This window comes from Oncorhynchus masou, chromosome 9 (genome assembly GCF_036934945.1).
Source record: "Oncorhynchus masou masou isolate Uvic2021 chromosome 9, UVic_Omas_1.1, whole genome shotgun sequence".
In the NCBI taxonomy this organism is placed as follows: Eukaryota; Metazoa; Chordata; class Actinopteri; order Salmoniformes; family Salmonidae; genus Oncorhynchus; species Oncorhynchus masou.
In genome coordinates, this window is record NC_088220.1 from 66,792,250 (window position 1) to 66,812,222 (window position 19,973).

The following is a 19,973-nucleotide window of genomic DNA, read 5'->3' on the forward strand; positions in this document are numbered from 1 at the left end:
TAATTGACATAATTTGAGTCAATTGGAGGTGTACTGTACCTGTGGATGTATTTCAAGGCCTACCTTCAAATTCAATGCCTCTTTGCTTGACATCATGGTAAAATCAAAAGAAATCAGCCAAGACCTCAGAAAAAAAGTCTGGTTCATCCTTGGGAGCAATTTCCAAACGCCTGAAGGTACCACGTTCATCTGTACAAACAATAGTACGCAAATATAAACCCCATGGGACCACGCAGCTGTCATACCCCTCAGGAAGGAGACGCGTTCTGATTCCTAGAGATGAACGTAGTTTGGTGCAAAAAGTGTAAATCAATCCCAGAACAACAGCAAAGGACCTTGTGAAGATGCTGGAGGAAACAGGTACAAAAGTATCTATATCCACAGTAAAACAAGTCTTATATCAACATAACCTGAAAGGCAACTCAGCAAGGAAATAGCCACTGCTCCAAAACCGACATAAAAAAGCCAGACTACGGTTTGCAACTGCACATGGGGACAAATATTGTACTTATTGGAGAAATGTCCTCTGGTCTGATGAAACAAAAATAGAACTGTTTGGCCATAATGACCATCATTGTGTTCGGAGGAAAAAGGGGGATGCTTGCAAACTGTAGAATACCACCCCAACCGTGAAGCATGGGGGTGGCAGCATCATGTTGTGGGGGTGCTTTGCTGCAGGAGGGACTGGTGCACTTCACAAAATAGATGGCATTATGAGGGAGGAAAATTATGTGGATATATTTGCTTGGTCGCAAATGAGTCTTCCAAATGGACAATGACCCCAAGCAAACTTCCAAAGTTGTGGCAAAATGGCTTAAGGACAACAAAGTCAAGGTATTGGAGTGGCCATCACAAAGCCCTGACCTCAATCCTATAGAAATTTTGTGGGAAGAACTGAAAAAGTGGGTGCGAGCAAGGAGGCCTACAAACCTGACTCAGTTACACCAGCTCTGTCAGGAGGAATGGACTGGAATTAACCCAACTTATTGTGGGAAGCTTGTGGAAGGCTACCCGAAACATTAACCTAAGTTAAACAATTTAAAGGCAATGCAACCAAATACTAATTGAGTGTATGTAAACTTCTGACCCACTGGGAATGTGATGAAAGAAATAAAAGCTGAAAAAATAATTCTCTAAACTATTATTTTGACATTTCACATTCTTAAAATAAAATGGTGCTCCTAACTGACCTAAAACAAAGCATTTTTTACTAGGATTAAATGTCAGGAATTGTGAAAAACTGAGTTTAAATGTATTTGGCAAAGGTGTATGTAAATTTCCGACTTAAACTGTACATCATGATTCACTCCCACAGTCCCAGAGAGAACAATGCCATTCAAATTCCCCTACTCTACAGGGGCTTCATGGCAGCTCCCCTCCCTCTTCAGGAGAATGGGTCTGGACAGACATGATGACCTGTGTGTGAATTTAGAGGGACAGCATTGATCACTGTAATGCCAACCGACCAAAAGTATGCTGTGTTCCAAGGGAGAGACCACAGACGATATTGATTTCTCAGGTCTCTTCCATTCAAATGCATATATCTTTCAATATAGGTTTGTTTTCAAAGGAGAGCACCAAATATCACATTTCATGACAAATTCTCGAAACGAATAATACTCTTATCAAAATGTACACATAAATGTACTTTTTCACCTATATATTTTCACTGTGCAATACCCTCCTCAGGAACCTCTGTCTGGAGTCCCCCAGAGAAAGGCTTTACACTGAGCTACATCCTGTTGACTTGACCTTGCTCTGCCCCACCCTAAAATTGCACACAGATCTATAAACAAAACCCAATGAATTGAAAATAGAACATAATAGGCCATGTAACTTTATTGGCATTTCACCTCTCTTACATCGAGGGAGGATCTCTTAGTCATCCACTTCTTTTTACATTCAACAAACTGCAGAGTAAATCAGCAAACAGTAATGTTCAGTGAATGGTGTCCAGGGGCTGTCATAAGGCACGCTACAATGAGGGTCGTCACTAGTATCCATAGCCACAAAGTCATAATTATGGCTAAACCCCGCCCATTTCTACAATTTCTTAACATTTTATTTTAAACCTAACCCTAATCACACTGCTAACCTTATCCTTCACCCTAACATTAAAGTAAGACCAAAAGGCAATTTGTTTTTGTCATATGTGACTTTGTGGCTGTGGAATCTGACGTTGTGGCTATAGAAGCTAGTGGAAACCCTACATGAGGGTCTTTCTCATGTTGGACTGAGGCATTGAGAGTCACTGGGTTGCATTCACACATATAAATCTAACATCTTTGCCGGCATCGAGTGAGAGGCACTGCATTGATAGATCGGTTTCAGTCCGAGAGTCCATTCACTGGTTGCAGTTCACAGTAGAGTGATCTTCACTCAGATACTCACAGGGTTAAAGCTGTCGGTCATTGACTGCTAAGGTGTTGATGGTAAGATGCTCATCATCCTATACAAACTATGGTATAAAACTAACCTTCTCAATGTGAAACATGAGAAGTATGTCTGAAATATTTAAATGCTTAACATATGACTGTGTATGTACAATTAAAAAGCTGCTAAAAACTACAAACTGATAACACTATTTAATTGAGCTACACACTGAATGCAATATAAACATCTGGTAAAACAGGGGGTTATCTCTGGGTGGGCCGTACAGACAGTGTGTGATTGGCAGGTTTCAGCCAGCAGGTTCCAGCAGGGGGACATGTGCGTTCCCAGTGAGCAGTTGGGGGCAATGTGGGTAGTCCGGTGGGGGACGGTCTGAGAGATCAGAGGGGTCAGGCAGGGCCGGAACAAGGGGTCTCTCTAGGCTGGAAGACAAAAAAAAGTCACCAATGCGCCTCTGCTAGTGGCTGTGGGTCCTAAGCTTCTAGTCACCACTGTGCCCAAACTGCCCATGCCACCCTGAGTGCCAGTCCCTCTCCAGGCCCTTCAGTAGCTCACTTAGCTGCTTTCTCTAACTGGGCGTGACAGGTTAGTTTTTTTTATTTGGGGGGCTGTGCCATCCGATCAAAGTCTCAGGCTGTTCCCTCTCCTCAACCCAAATATCTCCTGCAGCGAGCAGAGCCTTTTTCTACACTACTGGAGAGGGGCGATGAGTGCAGCTTTGAAGATTACGGTTATTATCATCATCATCATCATCATCATCACTGCCGCAGGAAAATAAAAGACAATTCATGAGATATCGTTTTATATGGCTGTTCACTTGATCCTTCAGGCATTTTGTGCTCACTAAAGCTTTCGGTGTAAAGAGACAGTCCCTGTTAAATAGCCCAATGCTCTGTTCTCTCTCGCTTCTCTGATAAAACACTTGAAAACACACAGCTACCAATACAGAACAGCAACACATTGTACATTAAATACAGGGATTATATCCTCACTTTACACTGGTTGGGTTATGCGTTTTTTAGGATTTGTATCTGTAATCTGGGTGCATGTAGGGCACTAAACAATACAATGGTTTAATAATGCCAGTATGAGGAGACATTTGATAAAGGGGTCAAAAAGGCACAAAGTAATACATGTACTGAATAGTTTTATTTTTAAAAGACTCTAGAAAGATATTCAGTAACAAGAAGACATGTTAACGAGTATTACGATGCAGCCATCAGCTCATGGCAAATTAAATGCTCTAATACTGCCACCCAGTGGCAGAGAAGAGAATTATGATCAAGTAATAGAGTAGTGTATTTTACCTGGGCAGTAGTAAATCACATCCTAAACCTTTCTTGGCTGTAACTACTCATCCGCTTCTTCCTGCTGAGAAAATAAAACTGAGTAATGACAACGTTGATGACAAAGTAAAGCAAGACAACAGAAGAGAGGAGAACCAAGATTTCCCACTCAGTCCTATCAATATAAGAATATAAGAGCAGACCGTAGTTTAAATCCATATTAGTTTCTTTTAAAAAAAGAGCACAGATGACTCATCTTATAGTGCTAGTTTAATAAAGAGAGCAGCCAGAACAAAGCTTTCCTCTTCAATTAAGTGTTCTTTCAGCTGTGCTTGATTACAGTTGAACAAGATTACTGAGGAGTGGAGAAACTGATTTCATTCAGATAAGGCAATTTGTCTTTGCATCAAAGAACACTGGTGAGAACATCCGTGTGTTTGCTGGTTGATATACTACCTCTGCTTCCTCTGTCACTTCTTCTTCTTCTTCCTCCTTGGCATAGAAAAAAAAGATTTGTTTGTGTTTTTTTTGTGAAGGGATGAGTCCAGCATAGGGGGAAAGGAAAAAGTAGAGTGTATAGTTGGGTTAAAAGGGAGTTAAACCATCCAGGGGAGGCATCAAGAAAACAGGTAGCAGATATGAGACTGGGAAGACACTAGGAACACTAGGAATATCACCATTACTTAGGCCAATGGAACAAGTTAGCCACAGGGATAGTGCACCATTCCCTTAACTGCTAGTGAAGTAGTAAGATTAGTGTGGGCCTTTAAGCAAGGCCCTCTATGAGGTGGTATCATATGACGTGAAACTGCAAGGCACTGCATACTTCACAAATCATCAGACCACATTCACTCCGAGGTGCATCTGTTGGGTTGAGCATGGTGTTGCAATTAACTACATTTCTACAACTGTAAAAAGCCTTTACCCTATATGCTACACTTAAAACAGGGGGTGAAGTGCAATTAATTGGTCCTGTGACCAATTCATTCACTGTTTTTAATGACTAAGTTTTACAGAAAACTTGCTTGTGGATATAGTGCTTGCTGTGTATTCAAGATTTGATGAATGATGTCCACAGTAACACATTATTTAAAGCAGTGTAGTTTGGTGCAACGTATCGGACACTGCCAAGATCTTGTTGTGGGGGAGCAGTGCACAATAACAAACAGTCCATTAATCTTCTGCTGTGCTTGTCCTGTCCACACTCAGTCTCAAGACTCTCCTCGCAAAGTGAAGCCATACCAATTGCTATTTAAACATCCTGGTTGTCATGGAGTTCTGGTCAAGTCACTAGGGATCCCTATGCAACACTGTCAGATCCAATTCACAAGCATGTCTATGTGTCAGACTTGTACTCATGTGCGCAGAGGCAGATCTGGACACCAAACGATGAATGTCACCTGTTATGAAACATCCACTGGCACAATGCTGCAGAATCCTCAAGCCTCCGAGTAAACCAACGGGTGATGACCTCATCCCAGAGTCACACAGCATCAGAACCACAACCAGAGTCCAGAGAGAGCTCAATCATTTCCTCAAATTAAAGACAGCATACCACAGGAGGGATGCTGGCAGCCTTGAAGAATAAGAGGGTAGAGAGCTCTTCACAAACCAACCCACACTAAATCCACATATGAAGGAGTAGGGTCATGCATAAGATCCATTAACTCCACGTCAGGGGCCACACCATGCAATGGGCTTGGAGCACAGCCAGAATATACCTCTTACCTCTGGGGCCTCTTCTTCCTAAGGTAGGGGATATCAGGGGTTTTGAGTATTTCAATGTCAAAGAGGGAACGAACGCAAGAGATACAACAGCCTATATTTGAGATAAGCGAATCTGCATGTCACTAAGGAGACTACAATAGGGAGGAAAACCCTGTGTTACTTAATGTTCCCATTATTATTACCATAAGTGAACTGAATGATTGTGTGGGCGATGTTGTGTCTGCCATGCTGCACACCATCAGTTATCTGTACCACAGAGACCACCACCCGTGCAGCAGAGAGAGAGACAGAGAGAGGGTCTTTCTAATCTAAGATCCACAGAAGACACCACAAATTGCAACCAGAGGAAACTATTTCAACCCCACTGATTGACTCTTCTTGCTCCTGCAATGAAAGTATAGGAGGAGGTGGAAGAGAGCAAGAAAGTATAGGAGGAGGTAGAGGAGAGAAAGAAAGTATAGGAGGAGAGAAAGAAAGTATAGCAGGAGGTAGAGGAGAGAAAGAAAGTATAGGAGGAGAGAAAGAAAGTATATCAGGAGGTGGAGGAGAGCAAGAAAGGGGAGAAAGAATAAGAGCAGAGAGAGCAAAAGCAGTGAAGCTTGTGTGGAAGAGAAGAGAGGGCAGGCAGGGGCAGTAAGGAATGTTGGAGAGGCTCTATGTGAGTGAGTGAGTGAGTGAGTGAGTGAGTGAGTGAGTGAGTGAGTGAGTGAGTGAGTGAGATTCTAAAATCAGGTTGAATGACAGTGCTGGGTTTCTCTATCATGGTCTGTGTTCTGATGGCTACCAGAGTTACCATGTTGCTCATCCAACTATGTGATTGAGATATCATTATCTGACATGAGACAGAGGGCTAAAGAAATATAGTAAAGGGATACAGTCTGTTGAGATGCCATAGGTGAGATAGGGTCTGTTCCAGCGACACAAAAAGTAGTGAAGGAGGAAATTGAAGGAATGCTGAATAAACTGTGCAAGATGTGGAATCAAGAAAAGCAGCATTGATAGAATGGTGAAGAGGTAGAGGGGGGACGAGTGTATTTGGATAAAAACACTTATCAATCTACCTCAAGCTGTCGCAGCTCTTCTTCCTCCTAGATAGGATGAGATTGAGTGTCAGTGGTGTGGATGGTCTGGTCAGAGGTGACACCAGAAGCATGCGCGATAGGACAAGTCTTAAAATGTTTATCTTCAGGGATAGTTCAGGCTGACAGAAAGGAAGCAGCTACCGGACTAGGGAAGAAATGAGGAGGAGGAAGGCTAAGAGAGAGGGGAGAAAGAGAGGTTCAGAGAGAGTGAACATGGACTACTGATGAGGGAACGAACGGCAGATAGATCACAAGACAAGCTCTTCCGTCCTACAACACAAAGCCTTCTGATCTCCGCCAGACAAACCCACACAGCTCGTGACTAAGGGAACAACCACAGAAATTCACAGCCGCAGACATCCAGTTACCTCCGACCCCAAATCCTCTTATCCCTGGAAAACCAAACCAAGAGATGGGGGAAAAGGGCAAAGGTGAGAGAGGTCAATGTGAGGAGACCCTCTTGCAAATAGCTTTTCATGCATGATTCAACATGGAGCCCTAAAATACTTTGTTAAACTTAATTATCTTTATTGGATTTATTTAGACTTAAAATATTTTTACTGTGTCTGGTGTTAACTACTTATACAATATATATTTCAATGTAGACACAGTAGCAGCTAAAGTAGCAAGTCATTTTTCAAAATCAAATCATCAAACTATCTTATCAAATGACAAATACAGCGCCTTCGGAAAGCATTCAGCTCACTTGACTTTTTCCACATTTTGTTAGGTTACAGCCTTATTCTAAGATGGATGAAATGTTTTTTCCCCCTCACAATACCCCATAATGACAAAGCAAAAACAGGTTCCTGCTAATTTATAAAAAACAAAGCACTGAAATATCACATTTACATAAGTATTCAAACCCTTTACTCAGTACTTTGTTGAAGTACCTTTGGCAGCGATTACAGCCTTGAGTATTCTTGGGTATGACACTACAAGCTTGGCACACCTGTATTTGGGGAGTTTCTCCCATTCTTCTCTGCAGATCCTCTCAAGCGCTGTCAGGTTGGATGGGGTGCATCGCTGTACAGCTATTTTCAGGTCTCTCCAGAGATGTTTCGATCAGGTTCAAGTCCGGGCTCTGGCTGGGCTACTCAAGGACATTCAGACTTTTCCTGAAGCCACTCTTGCATTGTCTTGGCTGTGTGCTTAGGGTTGTTGTGCTGTTGGAAGGTGAACCTTTGCCCCAGTCTGAGGTCCGGAGCACTGTAGCAAATTTTCATCAAGGATCTCTCTGTACTTTGCTCCTTTCATCTTTGTCTCAATCCTGAGTAGTCTTTCAGTCCTTGCCGCTGAAAACCATCCCCCACAGCATGATGCTGCCACCACCATGCTTCACTGTAGCAATAGTGCCAGGTTTCCTCCAGATGTGACGCTTGGCATTCAGGCCAAAGAGTTTAATCTTGGTTTCATCAGACCAGATAATCTAGTTTCTCATGGCCTGAGAGTCTTTAGGTGCCCGATTGGTGGAGTGCTGCTGAGATGGTTGTCCTACTGGAAGGTTCTCCCATATCCACAGAGGAACTCCAGAGCTCTGTCAGAGTTACCATTGGGTTCTTGGTCACCTCCCTGACCAAGGCGCTTCTCCCCCGATTGCTCAGTTGGCCGGTTGGCCAGCTCTAGGAAGAGTCTTGGTGGTTCCAAACTTCTTCCACTTAAGAATGATGGAGGCCACTGTGTTCTTGGGGACCTTCAATGCTGCAGACGTTTTTTGCACCCTTCCCCAGATCTGTGCCTCGACACAATCCTGTCTCGGTGCTATACGGACAATTCCTTCAACCTCATGGCTTGGTTTTTGCTCTGACATGCAGTGTCAACTGTGCGACCATATATTAGACAGGTGTGTGCCTTTCCAAATCATGTCCAATCAATTGAATTTACCACAGGTGGACTCCAAGTTGTAGAAACATCTCAAGGATGATCAATGGAAACAGGATGCACCTGAGCTCAATTTCGAGTCTCATAGCAAAGGGTGTGAATACTTATGTAAATAAGATATTTAAGTTTTTATATTTTTAATACATTCGCAAACATTTCAAAAAACCTGTTTTCAATTTGCCATTATGGGGTATTGTGTGTAGATTTTAGATTTGTTTTTAAAATAAGGCTGTAACGTAACAAAATGTGAAAAAAGTCAAGGGGTCTAAATACTTTCTGAAGGCACTGTATGAATGTTGATGACTGGGGTATCTAATGATTATATCTTTAAGGTGGCATGCCATAGAAGAGATCAGTAGTGTTCTAAAACTGTGTCAAGGACGAAGATGAAATGCATCCAAACATACAGAAATCCCTCCATAGGAGACCTGAGGAAAATGAGAAGGGGGCAAAAAACGACAAAAGTGGGTCTGAGTTGCAAGTCATGATATTACGAAGGAAGAGGGGTTTCAAGCATTCAATACTGCACAAGAAGAGCTACAACAAAGAAGAATGTGTGAGGTTAGTAGTCTGGACAATCAGACACAGACCACAATCACAAGGATGCAAACAAACCACACATTAAAACTGAACACCCAAGGCCCTTAGCACAGAAACTGAGAAAACATTATGTAATGAATTCGATTTAAGGACTGAACACTACAGCTATAGAACATGGAACGCAATTCAAAGTAGATCTACCTCGGCCTCCCGAGTGGCGCAGTGGTCTAAGGCAATGTCTAAGAGAATGTCACTACAGATCCGGATTCGATCCCGGGTTGTGTTGCATCCGACCGCGACCGGGAGACCCATGAGGCGGCACATAATTGGCCCAGCGTCGTCCAGGTTAGGGGAGGGTTTGGCCGGCTGGGATAACCTTGTCCCATTGCGCTCTAGCGACTCCTTGTGGCGGCCAGGTGCATGCACACTGGCTTCGGTCGCCAGCCCTATGGTGATTCCTCCGACACATTGGTGCGGCTGGCTTCCGGGTTGAATGAGTAGCGTGTCAAGAAGCAGTGCAGCTTGGCGGGGTCTTGTTTCGGAGGACGCATGCCTATTGACCTTTGCCTCTCTAGAGTCCGCTAGGGAGTTGCAGCGATGGGATAAGACTGTAACTACCAATTTAATATCACGAAGTTGGGGAGAAAAAGGGGTAAAAAAAACAACATTCAAAAATAAGTAGATCTACCTCAGAAACCGGCTGATCATCTTCTCCCTAAAACAACGAATAGCAATGATTAGCTTCGGATCAACTCACTAGCTTTCACCAGGTTACTGTAACTAAGAAATAGAGATTTTAACAAATTGACCATTACTACATTCCAATAACATCACAAGTGCTTTGATATCTATTGACACATTGCACATAAGTCTGATGGATATATTCAGTTGAACAGAAGTTCATAACTTTATATCTTATCTATTAAGAGTTCATAGTAATGAACAACAGTGCCCCGGGTAACACTAACACGTCTCGGTTTACTCTGCGTTGTTTGTTTGTACCACAGCATTTTGTATTCAACACCAGCATTAGCTAGCTTCTGTGCACTTCTGAGCCCAACAGAACACAACAGTGGTATGAGACATTAAAACAATGTGATATTTGGCTGTTCCACTGGATGTCAGAAGGTGAATTCACCAATTTGTAAGTCGCTCTGGATAAGAGCGTCTGCTAAATGACTTAAATGTAAATGTAAATATTTGACCTTTGCTGATCAGTCAGGCTTTTGCCTTCCTTTAACCTTTACCATTCTCAATACAGCTTTCAAGTCACAATAAAAGCATTTATTAATGAATTAAGCTACTGGTGAGTTGTGAAACTTTACAAATGTATATAGCATGTTATTAAGCATGTATGATGTAATCATATTTTGATACAATAGCTAGCAGACATAGCTGTGCCTGGGCATTGGAAGAGAAACGTCATAGTACTGATGATCAGTGACTATGGCCAGGAAAACATAGACCTAAGATCTGTATGTCCCTTTTAGACGTACATGTATATGCTTTGTTTAGAATAGTTGGATGGCTAAAATATCTACAAGTTAATAATTGACTTAATTCCAGAATATTAGAGAGCTCAACAAAGGCACAATGTAGTATGGAACCGTGTGTCAGGTCTATGAGATCCAGGCTAAGATCGTTTCTTAGCGGGGCAGATGGCACAATGCAGCGAGCAGTGGCTGTTGTTGTTATTAATGACAATGCCCTTCATATCAGGAACTACTCCAGTGGACACAGTGTCGCCTGTTACCTTAGCCTCTTCATCCTCTGCTTCCTCCTATTTAGAATAAGAGAGACAAACAGTGAGACTGGGACATGACTCCCAAATTTCTATTTGATTTCAATACTTTTCAGAAATGTAAAAACAATTTACCTGGGCTTCTTCCTCCTTCACGGGGGCCTTCTGGCAGAAAAAGGAGAAAGTAGAAAAGATTGTGTATCAGGATTATTAGAATGATAGCATGACCTCAAGGAGGCATATAGGAAATAGAGAACCTCTCCTCAAACATGAATGAGACACTTCTACATTGGAGGTCATGCAACTTGAACAGATCACGCACATTGAACAACATGGTGGGATTTCCAGAGGACCCCCACTAACACACACACCTAGACATGGATGGACAGCGGAACGACACACACACACCTAGACATGGATGGACAGCGGAACGACACACACACACCTAGACATGGATGGACAGCGGAACGACACACACACACCTAGACATGGATGGACAGCGGAACGACACACACACACCTAGACATGGATGGACAGCGGAACGACACACACACACCTAGACATGGATGGACAGCGGAACGACACACACACACCTAGACATTGGTTGGACAGCGGAACGACACACACACACCTAGACATGGATGGACAGCGGAACGACACACACACACCTAGACATGGATGGACAGCGGAACGACACACACACACCTAGACATGGATGGACAGCGGAACGACGCACACACACCTAGACATGGATGGACAGCGGAACGACGCACACACACCTAGACATGGATGGACAGCGGAACGACACACACACACCTAGACATGGATGGACAGCGGAACGACACACACACACCTAGACATGGATGGACAGCGGAACGACACATACACACCTAGACATGGATGGACAGTGGAACGACACACACACCTAGACATGGATGGACAGCGGAACGACACACACACACCTAGACATGGATGGACAGCGGAACGACACACACACACCTTGACATGGATGGACAGCGCAACGACACACACACACCTAGACATGGATGGACAGCGGAACGACACATACACACCTTGACATGGATGGACAGCGGAACGACACATACACACCTAGACATGGATGGACAGCGGAACGACACATACACACCTAGACATGGATGGACAGCGGAACGACGCATACACACCTAGACATGGATGGACAGCGGAACGACGCACACACACCTAGACATGGATGGACAGCGGAACGACACACACACACCTAGACATGGATGGACAGCGGAACGACACACACACACCTAGACATGGATGGACAGCGGAACGACACATACACACCTAGACATGGATGGACAGCGGAACGACATATACACACCTTGACATAGTTGTAGAACAAAGGACATAGTACATATCAAAGAAAATCAAGACCAACGAATATGTAGTCATTGAGACGACATTACAGTTAACTGCTACAGAACAGAGAAGTGGTTGAACATCCAACAGATCTAAGGAACAAACAGAACAGTCAACAGTCAATAGAAACAGTTATAGAACAGTCAATTGAAACAGTTATGGGACAGTCAATATAACAGAATACAGGTGGGTTAGTATGGTCCAGAGTTGAGGAGGAGATGGGAATAACAGCAGCTCGAGGGAAACAAAACCCTGAGGTCGAGAAAAAGACAACGTTAAAGAGATGGAGAGAGGAGACATCACGGGAGGACACAGCATGGGATTCTGGGAGCCAATTACAGTGTTCTCTAAGGATTCCTCTGTGTCTTCGACTGCCTCCTCCTCTGCCACCTTCTCTTCTGCTGCTTCCTCTCCTGTTTCTCCTCCCACCTCTGCTTCCACCTCCTCTGTGTGTTCATCTCCATTGCACTCCTCCATCGGAACCTCTCTTTTCTAGAGTGAAAACAACAATGTGCCATCAAGGGGGAAAAAACGATGTGTTAGAATAATAATGACACAGCAGCTGTCATGGGCACACATCAAACACCAGGAGGGGGGCAGCCCCCTCACAGAGTAAGGCCTCAGCATCAGCAGCTCCTTTGAGTAAAGAAAAATGCATGAATAAATTAAGGGCAATTACATATGGTTGCAAGGTGATGAATAGCAGCATAGTGGTGCTGCGGAGAAAAATTAGAGGTTTTCAAAGATGTATGCTGTAGCGAAAAAGACTGCATATTATCACACTGCCGGGAGCCAGCCAACAGGACAGGAGTCCAGTCAACAGTATCAATAAAAAAAACTGTCATTCCAACATTGCAACTTAAATGGAAAATAAACCAGCCTGGTACTCTGGAGAGCAGCGAAAACAGAGGGCGTCTGAACTCTTTTCCCAGAAATACCCATGAAGCTGGTCCAGTAAAATTAACTCAATTTGCACCCTTCTCGAAACAGCATCCTCTAAAAGCCTGTGGGATTTGTTATAAGATGATCACAGGTTCAGCTGGGCAATAATTTCTCTGCTGTCCCTTGCCACCTTTTTGGAAAAAAATATACAAATAATTTCTCTGTGATGCTCATGCACCAGGTCAATCTCTACGGTTTGGCAGCATCCCAAAGTGAGTTGAGAAGTTTAAGATTTTTCTTAATATATCTACGTATAAATGTTCAGATCATTTTTTACAACAGCATCAGCATGTTCTTCTATAAGAATAGTCATATTATACAAATAATGAATTAGAAAAATAATAAACTGACTCCCAATCATCTGCTTTCTATTGAGTATAAATCCTATATAATATCATATAATTATTATAAATACTTTATATGCTTTGCAAAAACTACAGATGCAATATAAACACAATGAAACACTATAAAAACTGAAAAATGAACACATGTTAACACATGAGAGACAGGTACACTGTTTTTAAACCAACTCTAAATTGCCACTCATCCATGCAATGAGTGGATTAGCAACATTACTGGTTACTTGGGGCGGCAGGTAGCCTAGTTAGTGGTTAGAGCGTTGGGCCAGTAACCAAAAGGTTGCTAGATCGAATCCCAGAGATGACAAGGTAAAAAAATCTGTCGTTCTGCCCCCGAACAAGGCAGTTAGCCCACTGTTCCTAGGCCGTCATTGTAAATAAGAATTTGTTCTTAACTGGCTTGCCTAGTTAAATAAAAATAAAACTTGGTAATCATCCATGGAAAATTAAACCAACAAGATTTAACTGGAGAAATGGTTAAGGTTATGCTGGATGGGAGGAAACCAGGGGAGAAATGGTTAAGGTTATGCTGGATGGGAGGAAACCATGGGAGAAATGGTTAAGGTTATGCTGGATGGGAGGAAACCATGGGAGAAATGGTTAAGGTTATGCTGGATGGGAGGAAACCAGGGGAGAAATGGTTAAGGTTATGCTGGATGGGAGGAAACCAGGGGAGAAATGGTTAAGGTTATGCTGGATGGGAGGAAACCATGGGAGAAATGGTTAAGGTTATGCTGGATGGGAGGAAACCATGGGAGAAATGGTTAAGGTTATGCTGGATGGGAGGAAACCAGGGGAGAAAAAGGTTATACTGGATGGGAGGAAACCAGGGGAGAAATGGTTAAGGTTATACTGGATGGGAGGAAACCAGGGGAGAAATGGTTAAGGTTATGCTGGATGGGAGGAAACCAGGGGAGAAATGGTTCAGGTTATGCTGGATGGGAGGAAACCAGGGGAGAAATGGTTAAGGTTATGCTGGATGGGAGGAAACCAGGGGAGAAATGGTTCAGGTTATGCTGGATGGGAGGAAACCAGGGGAGAAATGGTTAAGGTTATGCTGGATGGGAGGAAACCATGGGAGAAATGGTTCAGGTTATGCTGGATGGGAGGAAACCAGGGGAGAAATGGTTCAGGTTATGCTGGATGGGAGGAAACCAGGGGAGAAATGGTTCAGGTTATGCTGGATGGGAGGAAACCAGGGGAGAAATGGTTAAGGTTATGCTGGATGGGAGGAAACCAGGGGAGAAATGGTTCAGGTTATGCTGGATGGGAGGAAACCAGGGGAGAAATGGTTAAGGTTATGCTGGATGGGAGGAAACCATGGGAGAAATGGTTCAGGTTATGCTGGATGGGAGGAAACCAGGGGAGAAATGGTTAAGGTTATGCTGGATGGGAGGAAACCATGGGAGAAATGGTTCAGGTTATGCTGGATGGGAGGAAACCAGGGGAGAAATGGTTCAGGTTATGCTGGATGGGAGGAAACCAGGGGAGAAATGGTTCAGGTTATGCTGGATGGGAGGAAACCAGGGGAGAAATGGTTAAGGTTATGCTGGATGGGAGGAAACCAGGGGAGAAATGGTTCAGGTTATGCTGGATGGGAGGAAACCAGGGGAGAAATGGTTCAGGTTATGCTGGATGGGAGGAAACCAGGGGAGAAATGGTAAAGGTTATGCTGGATGGGAGGAAACCAGGGGAGAAATGGTTAAGGTTATGCTGGATGGGAGGAAACCAGGGGAGAAATGGTTAAGGTTATGCTGGATGGGAGGAAACCAGGGGAGAAAAAGGTTATACTGGATGGGAGGAAACCAGGGGAGAAATGGTTCAGGTTATGCTGGATGGGATAAAACCAGGGGAGAAATGGTTAAGATTATGCTGGATGGGAGGAAACCAGGGAAGAAATGGTTAAGGTTATGCTGGATGGGAGGAAACCAGGGAAGAAATGGTTAAGGTTATGCTGGTGGGGGGAAACCAAGGGAGAAATGGTAAAGGTGAGACAGGGACTGAGGGATAAGAGAAAGACATTACTAGTGTGTCATCATCAATGTTCTCCTCCTCAGCTTCAAGGTTCTCTTCATCCTCAGCATCATCAGTTCCATTTACAATGGTTCCATTCTCAACAGGCCCATTTTCAAGGAGATATGCCTCTTTCGCTTCCTGCACCAAGGAAAATTGGCACGTTGTTTAACAAATTTGCAACATGCTCAACTACGTTAGCCTCCATGTCACATCGTATCCCTCTCACACAATTAACCTCACTAACTCCCATTTGCCTTCCAAAGAAATATGTTATGTGGCGAGCACTCAGGCACGTCTCAACCTGAGCGAAAACAAATTAGGAGGACAATACATGCCTGAGCATTTCAGCTAAACAAACATTAAAACAGCCTGTCTCTGACAGCAACAATATTGGGGTGAGTTTATTTGCATTATAAAATCCCTGGAGTGGAAAACACATTTTGTGGTTGAATTCTATAGCTAAAAAGCTATATAAACACAATTTATATTTTAGAAAATTAAGTGAAATTTGAATTCCAACCTTGGAACCTGGAGGAGGTGGCAGACCCAGGAAGGCATATACCGCATTGTCTTCTTTGGCATCAAAGAATGTCTCGTAGTCCTGTGGTAAAAGGCAAATGAGACATTTCTGTTTAGTCTCCAATCGTTCTCTCAGCATTTGAATGGACACTTCTCCCCACCTTTACCTGAACCATTCAGTAGGGAGTAGGCTTATTGGTCACCACACCTTCTATATGATGTTGTTATGCTCACCCCACAGTAGCTCTCTTCGTTGAAGATCTGAGGGGGCAGGGGATCCCGTTGCTGGGCTTTTTCTCCACAGGGACATTTTCCCTCATCCACATGCGGTTGTCTTCATTGCAGGCAATGTCCAATGGAGCGTAGTCCACTTTCAGGGCCTCCAGGAACCCAAGCACATCCTGTTGCTTCTTTTTGATCTGGACCATCACACAGGTGTACAGACAGACAACAAACACAGTATAGATAGGCTTCTTTTTCATGAGATCATGTTTGGAAGATTTTTTTTCTATCACTAGGTTGGGGAGAACAGAGTAGAAGGCTAATACATTAATGAAAGCTTTTAACTTTTTGCTTTATAGTTTGACAAATAATCTATTCATATATCATACACTATATGCAGTTGATGACGGAAGTTTACATACACCTAGGTTGGAGTCATTAAAACTCGTTTTTCAACCATTCCACAAATGTATTGTTCGCAAACTATAGTTTCGGCAAGTCGGTTAGGACATCTACTTTGCGCATGACACGTCATTTTTCCAACAATTGTTTACAGACAGATTATTTCACTGTATCACAATTCCAGTGGGTCAGAAGTTTACATACACTAAGTTGACTGTGCCTATAAACAGCTTGGAAAATTCCAGAAAATTATGTCATGGCTTTAGAAGCTTCTGATTGACTCAAATTATGTCAATTAGCCTATCGGAGGTGTACCTGTGGATGTATTTCAAGGTCTACCTTCAAACTCATGCCTCTTTGCTTGACATCATGGGAAAATCAAAAGAACTCAGCCAAGACCTCAGAAAAAAATGTAGACCATAAGTCTGGTTCATCCTTGGGAGCAATTTCCAAATGCCTGAAAATACCACGTTCATCTGTACAAACCATAGTACGCAAGTATAAACACCATGGGACCATGTAACCGCCATACCGCTCAGGGAGGAGATGCGTTCTGTCTTCTAGAGATGAACGTACTTTGGTGCAAAAAGTGCAAATCAATACCAGAACAACAGCAAAGGACCTTGTGAAGATGCTGGAGGAAACAGGTACAAAAGTATCTATATCCACAGTAAAACGAGTCCTATATTGACATAACCTGAAAGGCCACTCAGCAAGGAAGAGGCCACTGCTCCACAACCACCATAAAAAGCCAGACTATGGTTTGCAACTGCACATGAGGACAAAGATTGTACTTTTTGGAGAAATGTCCTCTGGTCTGATGAAACAAAAATGGAACGGTTTGGCCATAATGACCATCGTTATGTTTGGAGGAAAAAGGGGGAAGCTTGCAAGCCGAAGAACACCATCCCAACTGTTAAGCTCGGGGGTGGCAACATCATGTTGTGGGGGTGCTTTGCGGCAGAAGGGACTGGTGCACTTCACAAAATAGATGGCATTATGAGGGAGGAAAATTATGTGGATATATTGAAGCAACATCTCAAGACATCAGTCAGGAAGTTAAAGCTTGGTCGCAAATGGGTCTTCCAAATGGACAATGACCCCAAGCATACTTCCAAAGTTGTGGCAAAATGGCTTAAGGACAACAAAGTCAAGGTATTGGAGTGGCCATCACAAAGCCCTGACCTCAATGCTATAGACATTTTGGGGGCAGAACTGAAAAAGTGGGTGCGAGCAAGGAGGCCTACAAACTTGACTCAGTTACACCAGCTCTGTCAGGAGGAATGGACTGGAATTCACTCAACTTATTGTGGGAAGCTTGTGGAAGGCTACCCGAAACATTTGACCTAAGTTTAAATTGTTTAAGGCATGGCTACCAAATACTAATTGAGTGTATGTAAACTTCTGACCCACTGAGAATGTGATGAAATAAAAGCTGAAACAAATCATACTCTCTACTATTATTCTGATATTTCACATTCTTAAAATAAAGAGGTGACCCTTACTGACATAAGACAGGGAATTTTTACTTGGATTAAATGTAAGGAATTGTGCAAAACTGAGTTTACATGAACTTGGCTATGCTGTATGTAAACGTCCGACTTCCTGTATACAAAACCATGTGTACACCCCCTTCAAATTAGTGAACTTGGCCATTTTAGCCACACCTGTTGTTGACAGGTGTATAAAATCGAGCACACAGCCATGCAATGTCCATAGACAAACATTAGCAGTAGAATGGCCTTAGTTTACTGTAAGGGCTGTCATTGTGAAGTGGAAACATCTAGGAGCAACAAGGGCTCTGCAGTGAAGTGGTAGGCCACAAAAACTCACAAAAATGGCCTGTCCTCGGTTGCAACACTCACTACCGAGATCCAAACTGTCTCTGCAAGCAGCGTCAGCACAATAACTGTTTAGTCGGGAACTTCATTAAATGGGTTTCCGTGACTGAGCAGCTGCACACAAGCCTAAGATCATCATGTGCAATGTCAAGCATCGGCTGGAGTGGTGTAAAGCTCGCCGCCATTGGACTTGGAAACATGTTCTATGGAGTGATGAATTACGCTTCACCATCTGACATTCCTAGGGATGAATCTGGGTTTGGCAGATGTCAGGAGAACGCTACCTGCCCCAAGGCATAGTGCCAACTGTAACTTTTGATGGAGGAGGAATAATGGTCTGGGGCTGTGTTTCATGGGTCGGGCTAGGCTCCTTAGTTCCAGTGAGGGGAAATCGTAACGCTACACCATACAATGACATTCTGGATGATTCTGTGCTTCCAATTTTGTGGTAACAGTTTGAGGAAGGCCCATTCCTGTTTTAGCATGACAATACCCTCGTGCACAAAGCAAGGTCCATACAGAAAAGGTTTGTCGAAATCCGTACAGAAGAACTTGACTGGCCTGCACAGACCCTTCACTAATGCTCTTGTGGCTGAATGGAAGCAAGTCCCAGTTGCAATGTTCCAACATCTAGTGGAAAGCCTTCCCAGAAAAGTGAAGACTGTTATAGAAACAAAGGGGGGACCAACTCTATGTTAATGCCCATGATTTTGGAATGAGATGTTCGACAAGCAGGTGTCCACACACTTTTGGTCATGTAGTGTACATTTCCTTTGATATTGTAGATTAGATTTGAGGTAATCCAAATATATTCCAGAAGGTTCTGCAAGTGAGTGCATGGTGATTCATCTTCAACAGATTGCTGTTGCAGGTTAGGAATATGATCTCAGCGACGGTAGAGATATATATGGAACTCGGGTAGTCCTAGTGCTCCTCAAATGAGAAGTTAGACGCAAATAACGGTACTAAAAGTTGACAAACCGCTAAATTGCCTAGGCCTATCATAACTTCAAGCGATTTGAATCTGTTTGCCAGTCACATAAACGCATGAATTAAGAGCTGAACAATAGTCGTGGTAAACCGGCCACAAAGTTAATAGCATTTAAAAACAAAGACTCGGGTCAGTGCTTACCGCTGTCGATCCTGATGAAGAAGCTAGAAATACTTTTATAACCATTTTGTTACAATGTGTTCTGTAGAATGAGGTACTAACGTAGGCTAGTAAAAATAAAGGCTGCCTCCCCTAATAGTAGAGCACACCCAAGCCACACACACCACTGAGGCTATTTTTGTCCCCAAACTCTTCATCACCGCAGGATTGGTGGGCCAGGTTTTAGGGGTGCAGCGCTGACCGAGTGATTGGCAACTTCAGCTGTCTGTCGGCATGGGGACCACAATGTTAGTTCGCAGCTACATGCATAGTGCATATATGGACAGAAATAGCCACTGCCCAACAGAGCAACTCGTGAAACAAAACCAAGAGTTAAAGCGGCAGGTGAAATGTATGCTGTTGGACCATGATTATCTATAAGCCTAACAGTCATTTTTGTAGATCTACATTGTGCATGTTTATTTTAGGCTAATGTATCGTTTTTTTATTGTAGTATATCCTGAAA

General features: G+C 43.3%; 1 pseudogene; it reads right to left on the reverse strand.

The window, feature by feature from the left end:
• Positions 1-1,821: 1,821 nt before the first annotated feature.
• Positions 1,822-19,618, reverse strand: LOC135546512 (SH3 domain-binding glutamic acid-rich protein-like; annotated as a pseudogene).
• Between the last annotated feature and the right edge of the window lie 355 nt (positions 19,619-19,973).